Raw genomic sequence first — 12,320 nt, forward strand, 5'->3', positions numbered from 1 at the left:
GTGTGTGTGTATATGTTGGGTGTTGGGGTTTATATGTATTTGGGGGGGTTGGGGGTTATATATATTGGGGGGGTTGGGTTTATATGTATTTGGGGGGGTTGGGGTTTATATGTATTTGGGGGGTTGGGGTTTATCTGTATTTGGGGGGGTTGGGGTTTATATGTATTGGGGGGTGGGGTTTATATGTATTGGGGGGGTGTTGGGGTTTATATGTATTTGGGGGGGTTGGGGTTTATATGTATTTGGGGGGGTTGGGGTTTATATGTATTTGGGGGGGTTGGGGTTTATATGTATTTGGGGGGGTTGGGGTTTATATGTATTTGGGGGTTGGTGTTTATATGTATTTGGGGGGGTTGGTGTTTATATGTATTTGGGGGGGTTGGGGTTTATATGTATTTGGGGGGGTTGGGTTTATATGTATTTGGGGGGGGTTGGGGTTAATATGTATTTGGGGGAGTTGGGATTTACATGTATTTGGGGGGGTTGGGATTTACATGTATTTGGGGGGGTTGGGGTTTATATGTATTTGGGGGGGTTGGGGTTTATATGTATTTGGGGGGGTTGGGGTTTATATGTATTTGGGGGGTTGGGGGTTATATATATTTGGGGGAGTTGGGGGTTATATGTATTTGGGGGGGTTGGTGTTTATATGTATTTGGGGGGGTTGGTGTTTATATGTATTTGGGGGTTGGGGTTTAGATGTATTTGGGAGGGTTGGGGGTTATATGTATTTGGGGGAGTTGGTGTTTATATGTATTTGGGGGGGGTTGGGGTTTATATGTATTTGGGGGGGTTTGGGTTTATATGTATTTGGGGGGGTTGGGGTTTATCTGTATTTGGGGGGGTTGGGGTTTATATGTATTTGGGGGATTGGGGGTTATATGTATTTGGGGGGATTGGGGTTTATATGTATTTGGGGGGGTTGGTGTTTATATGTATTTGGGGGGGTTGGGGTTTATATGTATTTGGGGGAGTTGGGGTTTATATGTATTTGAGGGGTTGGGGTTTATATGTATTTGGGGGGGTTGGGGTTTATATGTATTTGGGGGGGTTGGGGTTTATATGTATTGGGGGGGGGTTGGGGTTTATATGTATTTGGGGTAGTTGGGGTTTATATGTATTTGGGGGAGTTGGGGTTTATATGTATTTGGGGGGGGGTTGGGTTTTATCTGTATTTGGGGGGGGTTGTGTGTGTGTCGGGGGATAAAATGAGCGTGGGGTAATTGATGCGCAGTGATCCAGGGATGATCCGATCGCCATTTAATGGGGTCAGGAAGGAATTTTTTTCCCCCACAACACACCTGGGGTTATGTTTCGCCTTCCTCTGGATCACTGTGCTGCTGGAGGGGCCTGCAGTGCATTGCTCTGCGTGTTACTATATCGCTCTGCAATGTGCTGCAGGCCCCTACCAGCAGAGAGATGCATTATTTAAATAAAATTCTCTTTTTAATCCAACCTATGTGTAGTGTCTTTTCTATCCGTTGTATCTATTGCTAACAGCTCAGTGATTGTTACACAGGACGCTGCAGTAGTGTCACACTGCCAGGCCCGGGTGTGAGGGAGATTTATAGGGTCACATATACACTTCTGCCAAAGCACACGTGCAAGCAGGACGCCCCTCTGATCTGTAATGTATTTTATTCCCCACAAAGGTATCTAACAGGTAAAGAAACAGAGGAAGGCTAATGATCAATGTCACGGGGGACCAGGCCATTTACACCTCTTTATTGTATTGTATGTCTTTATATCGCGCCATTAATGTACATAGCGCTTCACAGTAGTAATACGCGACAGTCATAAATAACAAATAATACAAATAACAGATAATGGGAATAAGTGCTTCAGACATAAAAGTAACATTTAGGAAGAGGAGTCCCTGCTCCGAGGAGCTTACAATCAAATTGGTAGGTAGGAAGAACGTACGCAGACAGTGGGATGGCATTCCTCTGCGTATTATTATATCTGTGTGTAATTATATCTCTCTGCGTGTTATTATATCATTCTACGTGTTATCATATCGCTCTGCATGTTATTATATCTCTGTGTGTTATTATATCTCTGCGTGTTATTATATCTCTGTGCGTGTTATTATATCTCTGTGTGTTATTATATCTCTTTGTGTCTTATTATATCTGTGTGTTATTATATCTCTGTGTCTTATTATATCTCTGCGTGTTATTATATCTCTGCGTGTTATTATATCTGTGTGTTATTATATCTGTGTGTTATTATATCTCTGTGTCTTATTATATCTCTGCGTGTTATTATACAGTATCTCTGTGTGTTATTATATCTGTGTGTTATTATATCTGTGTGTTATTATATCTCTGTGTCTTATTATATCTCTGCGTGTTATTACAGTATATCTCTGCGTGTTATTATATCTGTGTGCTATTATATCTGTGTGTTATTATATCTCTGTGTCTTATTATATCTCTGCGTGTTATTATATCTCTGCGTGTTATTATATCTGTGTGTTATTATATCTCTGTGTCTTATTATATCTCTGCGTGTTATTATATCTCTTTGTGTCTTATTATATCTGTGTTATTATATCTGTTTGTTACTATATCTTTGCGCGTTATTATATCTGTGTGTTATTATATCTGCGTCTTATTATATCTGTGTGTTATTATATCTGTGTGTTATTATATCTGGGTGTTATTATATCTGTGTGTTATTATATCTGTGTGTTATTATATCTGTGTGTTATTATATCTGTGTGTTATTATATCTCTGTGTCTTATTATATCTCTGCGTGTTATTATATCATTCTACGTGTTATAATAGAGCTATACATATTATATCTCTGCGTGTTATTATATCTCTATACATATTGTATGAGGAAAAAAAGAAATGAGGGCGGAAATAGTAAGGAGAACACAACCTTTATAGCATAAAAATAAAAGCAGCACTAGTACAGTCCCAGCGCTGGGATACGCGGGTATAAAACCGCTGCTGCAGTAAGTGAGTAATGAAGCCGGGTAATTGCCTGGGATAGCTGAGGTTACTGCTCCTGGGACCACGTAAAGAAGCCTCTTCCCGTGTCCTGACCGTCCGTGATGCTGCCTGGGACCGCTGTGGGAGGGAGAGCCGATGTAACCACTGTGAGCCCGTGCCTGAGCGCTGGCCCTCTGGGTGGCTACCCACAGCAGCAGCTACCTCAGCTATCCCAGGCAATTACCCTGCTTCATTATTCATTTACTGCAGCACTGGTTTTATACCCCTGTGTATCCCAGTGCGTGTTACTGCAGCGCTGGTTTTATACCCCTGTGTATCCCAGTGCGTGTTACTGCAGCACTGGTTTTATACCTCTGTGTATCCCAGTGCGTGTTACTGCAGCACTGGTTTTATACCCCTGTGTATCCCAGTGCGTGTTACTGCAGCACTGGTTTTATACACCTGTGTATCCCAGTGCGTGTTACTGCAGCACTGGTTTTATACCTCTGTGTATCCCAGTGCGTGTTACTGCAGCACTGGTTTTATACACCAGTGTATCCCAGTGCGTGTTACTGCAGCGCTGGTTTTATACACCAGTGTATCCCAGTGCGTGTTACTGCAGCGCTGGTTTTATACACCAGTGTATCCCAGTGCGTGTTACTGCAGCACTGGTTTTATACCCCTGTGTATCCTAGTGCGTGTTACTGCAGCGCTGGTTTTATACCCCTGTGTATCCCAGTGCGTGTTACTGCAGCACTGGTTTTATACCTCTGTGTATCCCAGTGCGTGTTACTGCAGCACTGGTTTAATACCCCTGTGTATCCCAGTGCATATTACTGCAGCACTGGTTTTATACCCCTGTGTATCCCATTGCGTGTTACTGCAGCACTGGTTTTAGACCCCTGTGTATCCCAGTGCGTGTTACTGCAGCACTGGTTTTATACCTCTGTGTATCCCGGTGCGTGTTACTGCAGCACTGGTTTTATACCTCTGTGTATCCCGGTGCGTGTTACTGCAGCACTGGTTTTATACCTCTGTGTATCCCGGTGCGTGTTACTGCAGCACTGGTTTTATACCTCTGTGTATCCCGGTGCGTGTTACTGCAGCACTGGTTTTATACCTCTGTGTATCCCGGTGCGTGTTACTGCAGCACTGGTTTTATACCTCTGTGTATCCCGGTGCGTGTTACTGCAGCACTGGTTTTATACCTCTGTGTATCCCGGTGCGTGTTACTGCAGCACTGGTTTTATACCACTGTGTATCCCGGTGCGTGTTACTGCAGCACTGGTTTTATATTCCGGTGCGTGTTACTGCAGCGCTGGTTTTATACCTCTGTGTATCCCGGTGCATGTTACTGCAGCGCTGGTTTTATACCTCTGTGTATCCCGGTGCCTGTTACTGCAGCGCTGGTTTTATGCCCCTGTGTATCCCGGTGCGTGTTACTGCAGCGCTGGTTTTATACCCCTGTGTATCCCGGTGCATGTTACTGCAGCGCTGGTTTTATACCCCTGTGTATCCCGGTGCGTGTTACTGCAGCGCTGGTTTTATACCTCTGTGTATCCCAGTGCGTGTTACTGCGGCGCTGGTTTTATACCCCTGTGTATCCCGGTGCGTGTTACTGCAGCGCTGGTTTTATACCTCTGTGTATCCCAGTGCGTGTTACTGCAGCGCTGGTTTTATACCCCTGTGTATCCCAGTGCGTGTTACTGCAGCACTGGTTTTATACCCCTGTGTATCCCTGTGCGTGTTACTGCAGCACTGGTTTTATACCTCTGTGTATCCCAGTGCATGTTACTGCAGCACTGGTTTTATACCCCTGTGTATCCCGGTGCGTGTTACTGCAGCACTGGTTTTATACCTCTGTGTATCCCAATGCGTGTTACTGCAGCACTGGTTTTATACCTCTGTGTATCCCAGTGCGTGTTACTGCAGCACTGGTTTTATACCTCTGTGTATCCCAGTGCGTGTTACTGCAGCACTGGTTTTATACCCCTGTGTATCCCAATGCGTGTTACTGCAGCACTGGTTTTATACCTCTTTGTATCCCAGTGCGTGTTACTGCAGCACTGGTTTTATACCCCAGTGTATTCCAGTGCGTGTTACTGCAGCACTGGTTTTATACACCAGTGTATCCCAGTGCGTGTTACTGCAGCACTGGTTTTATACCCCTGTGTATCCCAGTGCGTGTTACTGCAACACTGGTTTTATAACCCTGTGTATCCCAGTGCGTGTTACTACAGCACTGGTTTTATACCCCTGTGTATCCCAGTGCGTGTTACTGCAGCACTGGTTTTATACCCCTGTGTATCCCAGTGCGTGTTACTGCAGCACTGGTTTTATACCCCTGTGTATCCCAGTGCGTGTTACTGCAGCTCTGGTTTTATACCCGTGTATCCCAGTGCGTGTTACTGCAGCTCTGGTTTTATACCCGTGTATCCCAGTGCGTGTTACTGCAGCGCTGGTTTTATACCCGTGTATCCCAGTGCGTGTTACTGCAGCGCTGGTTTTATACCTCTGTGTATTCCAGCGCATGTTACTGCAGCACTGGTTTTATACCTCTGTTTATCCCAGTGCGTGTTACTGCAGCACTGGTTTTTTACCTCTGTGTATCCCAGTGCATGTTATTGCAGCACTGGTTTTATACCTCTGTGTATCCCAGTGCGTGTTACTGCAGTGCTGGTTTTATACCCGTGTATCCCAGTGCGTGTTACTGCAGCGCTGGTTTTATACCCCTGTGTATCCCAGTGCGTGTTACTGCAGCGCTGGTTTTATACCCCTGTGTATCCCAGTGCGTGTTACTGCAGCACTGGTTTTATATCTCTGTGTTTCCCAGTGCATGTTACTGCAGTGCTGGTTTTATACCTCTGTGTATCCCAGTGCATGTTACTGCAGCGCTGGTTTTATACCCCTGTGTATCCCAGTGCGTGTTACTACAGCACTGGTTTTATACCCCTGTGTATCCCAGTGCGTGTTACTGCAGCACTGGTTTTATACCCCTGTGTATCCCAGTGCGTGTTACTGCAGCACTGGTTTTATACCCCTGTGTATCCCAGTGCGTGTTACTGCAGCTCTGGTTTTATACCCGTGTATCCCAGTGCGTGTTACTGCAGCTCTGGTTTTATACCCGTGTATCCCAGTGCGTGTTACTGCAGCGCTGGTTTTATACCCCTGTGTATCCCAGTGCGTGTTACTGCAGCACTGGTTTTATACCTCTGTGTATCCCAGTGCGTGTTACTGCAGCACTGTTTTTTTACCACTGTGTATCCCAGTGCGTGTTACTGCAGCACTGTTTTTTTACCTCTGTGTATCCCAGTGCATATTACTGCAGCACTGGTTTTATACCTCTGTGTATCCCAGTGCGTGTTACTGCAGCACTGGTTTTATACCTCTGTGTATCCCAGTGCGTGTTACTGCAGCACTGGTTTTATACCTCTGTGTATCCCAGTGCCTGTTACTGCAGCACTGGTTTTATACCTCTGTGTATCCCAGTGCGTGTTACTGCAGCACTGGTTTTATACCCGTGTATCCCAGTGCGTATTACTGCAGCATTGGTTTTATAAATTTGTGTATCCCAGTGCGTGTTACTGCAGCATTGGTTTTATACCTCTGTGTATCCCAGTGCGTGTTACTGCAGCACTGGTTTTATACCTCTGTGTATCCCAATGCGTGTTACTGTAGCACTGGTTTTATACCTCTGTGTATCCCGGTGCGTGTTACTGCAGCATTGGTTTTATACCTCTGTGTATCCCAGTGCGTGTTACTGCAGCATTGGTTTTATACCTCTGTGTATCCCAGTGCGTGTTACTGCAGCACTGGTTTTATACCTCTGTGTATCCCAATGCGTGTTACTGCAGCATTGGTTTTATACCTCTGTGTATCCCAGTGCGTGTTACTGCAGCGCTGGTTTTATACCTCTGTGTATCCCAATGCGTGTTACTGCAGCACTGGTTTTATACCTCTGTGTATCCCGGTGCGTGTTACTGCAGCACTGTTTTTTTACCTCTGTGTATTCCAGTGCGTGTTACTGCAGCACTGGTTTTATACCCCTGTGTATCCCTGTGCGTGTTACTGCAGCACTGGTTTTATACCTCTGTGTATCCCGGTGCGTGTTACTGCAGCACTGGTTTTATACCCCTGTGTATCCCGGTGCGTGTTACTGCAGCACTGGTTTTATACCTCTGTGTATCCCAGTGCGTGTTACTGCAGCACTGGTTTTATACCTCTGTGTATCCCAGTGCGTGTTACTGCAGCACTGGTTTTATACCCCTGTGTATCCCAATGCGTGTTACTGCAGCACTGGTTTTATACCTCTTTGTATCCCAGTGCGTGTTACTGCAGTACTGGTTTTATACCCCAGTGTATCCCAGTGCGTGTTACTGCAGCACTGGTTTTATACACCAGTGTATCCCAGTGCGTGTTACTGCAGCACTGGTTTTATACCCCTGTGTATCCCAGTGCGTGTTACTGCAACACTGGTTTTATAACCCTGTGTATCCCAGTGCGTGTTACTGCAGCACTGGTTTTATACCCCTGTGTATCCCAGTGCGTGTTACTGCAGCACTGGTTTTATACCCCTGTGTATCCCTGTGCGTGTTACTGCAGCACTGGTTTTATACCCCTGTGTATCCCAGTGCGTGTTACTGCAGCTCTGGTTTTATACCCGTGTATCCCAGTGCGTGTTACTGCAGCTCTGGTTTTATACCCGTGTATCCCAGTGCGTGTTACTGCAGCGCTGGTTTTATACCTCTGTGTATCCCGGTGCGTGTTACTGCAGCACTGGTTTTATACCTCTGTGTATCCCAATGCGTGTTACTGCAGCACTGGTTTTATACCTCTGTGTATCCCAGTGCGTGTTACTGCAGCACTGGTTTTATACCTCTGTGTATCCCAGTGCGTGTTACTGCAGCACTGGTTTTATACCCCTGTGTATCCCAATGCGTGTTACTGCAGCACTGGTTTTATACCTCTTTGTATCCCAGTGCGTGTTACTGCAGCACTGGTTTTATACCCCAGTGTATTCCAGTGCGTGTTACTGCAGCACTGGTTTTATACACCAGTGTATCCCAGTGCGTGTTACTGCAGCACTGGTTTTATACCCCTGTGTATCCCAGTGCGTGTTACTGCAACACTGGTTTTATAACCCTGTGTATCCCAGTGCGTGTTACTACAGCACTGGTTTTATACCCCTGTGTATCCCAGTGCGTGTTACTGCAGCACTGGTTTTATACCCCTGTGTATCCCAGTGCGTGTTACTGCAGCACTGGTTTTATACCCCTGTGTATCCCAGTGCGTGTTACTGCAGCTCTGGTTTTATACCCGTGTATCCCAGTGCGTGTTACTGCAGCTCTGGTTTTATACCCGTGTATCCCAGTGCGTGTTACTGCAGCGCTGGTTTTATACCCGTGTATCCCAGTGCGTGTTACTGCAGCGCTGGTTTTATACCTCTGTGTATTCCAGCGCATGTTACTGCAGCACTGGTTTTATACCTCTGTTTATCCCAGTGCGTGTTACTGCAGCACTGGTTTTTTACCTCTGTGTATCCCAGTGCATGTTATTGCAGCACTGGTTTTATACCTCTGTGTATCCCAGTGCGTGTTACTGCAGTGCTGGTTTTATACCCGTGTATCCCAGTGCGTGTTACTGCAGCGCTGGTTTTATACCCCTGTGTATCCCAGTGCGTGTTACTGCAGCGCTGGTTTTATACCCCTGTGTATCCCAGTGCGTGTTACTGCAGCACTGGTTTTATATCTCTGTGTTTCCCAGTGCATGTTACTGCAGTGCTGGTTTTATACCTCTGTGTATCCCAGTGCATGTTACTGCAGCGCTGGTTTTATACCCCTGTGTATCCCAGTGCGTGTTACTACAGCACTGGTTTTATACCCCTGTGTATCCCAGTGCGTGTTACTGCAGCACTGGTTTTATACCCCTGTGTATCCCAGTGCGTGTTACTGCAGCACTGGTTTTATACCCCTGTGTATCCCAGTGCGTGTTACTGCAGCTCTGGTTTTATACCCGTGTATCCCAGTGCGTGTTACTGCAGCTCTGGTTTTATACCCGTGTATCCCAGTGCGTGTTACTGCAGCGCTGGTTTTATACCCCTGTGTATCCCAGTGCGTGTTACTGCAGCACTGGTTTTATACCTCTGTGTATCCCAGTGCGTGTTACTGCAGCACTGTTTTTTTACCACTGTGTATCCCAGTGCGTGTTACTGCAGCACTGTTTTTTTACCTCTGTGTATCCCAGTGCATATTACTGCAGCACTGGTTTTATACCTCTGTGTATCCCAGTGCCTGTTACTGCAGCACTGGTTTTATACCTCTGTGTATCCCAGTGCGTGTTACTGCAGCACTGGTTTTATACCTCTGTGTATCCCAGTGCGTGTTACTGCAGCACTGGTTTTATACCTCTGTGTATCCCAGTGCCTGTTACTGCAGCACTGGTTTTATACCTCTGTGTATCCCAGTGCGTGTTACTGCAGCACTGGTTTTATACCCGTGTATCCCAGTGCGTATTACTGCAGCATTGGTTTTATAAATTTGTGTATCCCAGTGCGTGTTACTGCAGCATTGGTTTTATACCTCTGTGTATCCCAGTGCGTGTTACTGCAGCACTGGTTTTATACCTCTGTGTATCCCAATGCATGTTACTGCAGCACTGTTTTTTTACCTCTGTGTATTCCAGTGCGTGTTACTGCAGCACTGGTTTTATACCCCTGTGTATCCCTGTGCGTGTTACTGCAGCACTGGTTTTATACCTCTGTGTATCCCGGTGCGTGTTACTGCAGCACTGGTTTTATACCCCTGTGTATCCCGGTGCGTGTTACTGCAGCACTGGTTTTATACCTCTGTGTATCCCAGTGCGTGTTACTGCAGCACTGGTTTTATACCTCTGTGTATCCCAGTGCGTGTTACTGCAGCACTGGTTTTATACCCCTGTGTATCCCAATGCGTGTTACTGCAGCACTGGTTTTATACCTCTTTGTATCCCAGTGCGTGTTACTGCAGTACTGGTTTTATACCCCAGTGTATCCCAGTGCGTGTTACTGCAGCACTGGTTTTATACACCAGTGTATCCCAGTGCGTGTTACTGCAGCACTGGTTTTATACCCCTGTGTATCCCAGTGCGTGTTACTGCAACACTGGTTTTATAACCCTGTGTATCCCAGTGCGTGTTACTGCAGCACTGGTTTTATACCCCTGTGTATCCCAGTGCGTGTTACTGCAGCACTGGTTTTATACCCCTGTGTATCCCTGTGCGTGTTACTGCAGCACTGGTTTTATACCCCTGTGTATCCCAGTGCGTGTTACTGCAGCTCTGGTTTTATACCCGTGTATCCCAGTGCGTGTTACTGCAGCTCTGGTTTTATACCCGTGTATCCCAGTGCGTGTTACTGCAGCGCTGGTTTTATACCTCTGTGTATCCCAGTGCGTGTTACTGCAGCGCTGGTTTTATACCCCTGTGTATCCCAGTGCGTGTTACTGCAGCGCTGGTTTTATACCTCTGTGTATTCCAGCGCATGTTACTGCAGCACTGGTTTTATACCTCTGTTTATCCCAGTGTGTGTTACTGCAGCACTGGTTTTTTACCTCTGTGTATCCCAGTGCATGTTACTGCAGCACTGGTTTTATACCTCTGTGTATCCCAGTGCGTGTTACTGCAGTGCTGGTTTTATACCCGTGTATCCCAGTGCGTGTTACTGCAGCGCTGGTTTTATACCCCTGTGTATCCCAGTGCGTGTTACTGCAGCGCTGGTTTTATACCCCTGTGTATCCCAGTGCGTGTTACTGCAGCACTGGTTTTATATCTCTGTGTATCCCAGTGCATGTTACTGCAGTGCTGGTTTTATACCTCTGTGTATCCCAGTGCATGTTACTGCAGCGCTGGTTTTATACCCCTGTGTATCCCAGTGCCTGTTACTGCAGCACTGTTTTTTTACCACTGTGTATCCCAGTGCGTGTTACTGCAGCACTGTTTTTTTACCTCTGTGTATCCCAGTGCATATTACTGCAGCACTGGTTTTATACCTCTGTGTATCCCAGTGCCTGTTACTGCAGCACTGGTTTTATACCTCTGTGTATCCCAGTGCCTGTTACTGCAGCACTGGTTTTATACCTCTGTGTATCCCAGTGCGTGTTACTGCAGCACTGGTTTTATACCCGTGTATCCCAGTGCGTATTACTGCAGCATTGGTTTTATAAATTTGTGTATCCCAGTGCGTGTTACTGCAGCATTGGTTTTATACCTCTGTGTATCCCAGTGCGTGTTACTGCAGCACTGGTTTTATACCTCTGTGTATCCCAGTGCGTGTTACTGTAGCACTGGTTTTATACCTCTGTGTATCCCAATGCATGTTACTGCAGCACTGTTTTTTTACCTCTGTGTATCCCAGTGCGTGTTTCTGCAGCACTGGTTTTATACCTCTGTGTATCCCAATGCATGTTACTGCAGCACTGTTTTTTTACCTCTGTGTATTCCAGTGCGTGTTACTGCAGCACTGGTTTTATACCTCTGTATATCCCAGTGCATGTTACTGCAGCACTGGTTTTATGCCTCTGTTTATCCCAGTGCGTGTTACTGCAGCACTGGTTTTATACCCGTGTATCCCAGTGCGTATTACTGCAGCATTGGTTTTATAAATTTGTGTATCCCAGTGCGTGTTACTGCAGCATTGGTTTTATACCTCTGTGTATCCCAGTGCGTGTTACTGCAGCACTGGTTTTAGACCTCTGTGTATCCCAATGCATGTTACTGCAGCACTGTTTTTTTACCTCTGTGTATTCCAGTGCGTGTTACTGCAGCACTGGTTTTATACCCCTGTGTATCCCAATGCGTGTTACTGCAGCACTGGTTTTATACCCCTGTGTATCCCTGTGCGTGTTACTGCAGCACTGGTTTTATACCTCTGTGTATCCCGGTGCGTGTTACTGCAGCACTGGTTTTATACCCCTGTGTATCCCGGTGCGTGTTACTGCAGCACTGGTTTTATACCTCTGTGTATCCCAGTGCGTGTTACTGCAGCACTGGTTTTATACCTCTGTGTATCCCAGTGCGTGTTACTGCAGCACTGGTTTTATACCCCTGTGTATCCCAATGCGTGTTACTGCAGCACTGGTTTTATACCTCTTTGTATCCCAGTGCGTGTTACTGCAGTACTGGTTTTATACCCCAGTGTATCCCAGTGCGTGTTACTGCAGCACTGGTTTTATACACCAGTGTATCCCAGTGCGTGTTACTGCAGCACTGGTTTTATACCCCTGTGTATCCCAGTGCGTGTTACTGCAACACTGGTTTTATAACCCTGTGTATCCCAGTGCGTGTTACTGCAGCACTGGTTTTATAACCCTGTGTATCCCAGTGCGTGTTACTGCAGCACTGGTTTT

Source organism: Ascaphus truei, chromosome 5, assembly GCF_040206685.1.
Source record: "Ascaphus truei isolate aAscTru1 chromosome 5, aAscTru1.hap1, whole genome shotgun sequence".
NCBI classification, from domain to species: domain Eukaryota; kingdom Metazoa; phylum Chordata; class Amphibia; order Anura; family Ascaphidae; genus Ascaphus; species Ascaphus truei.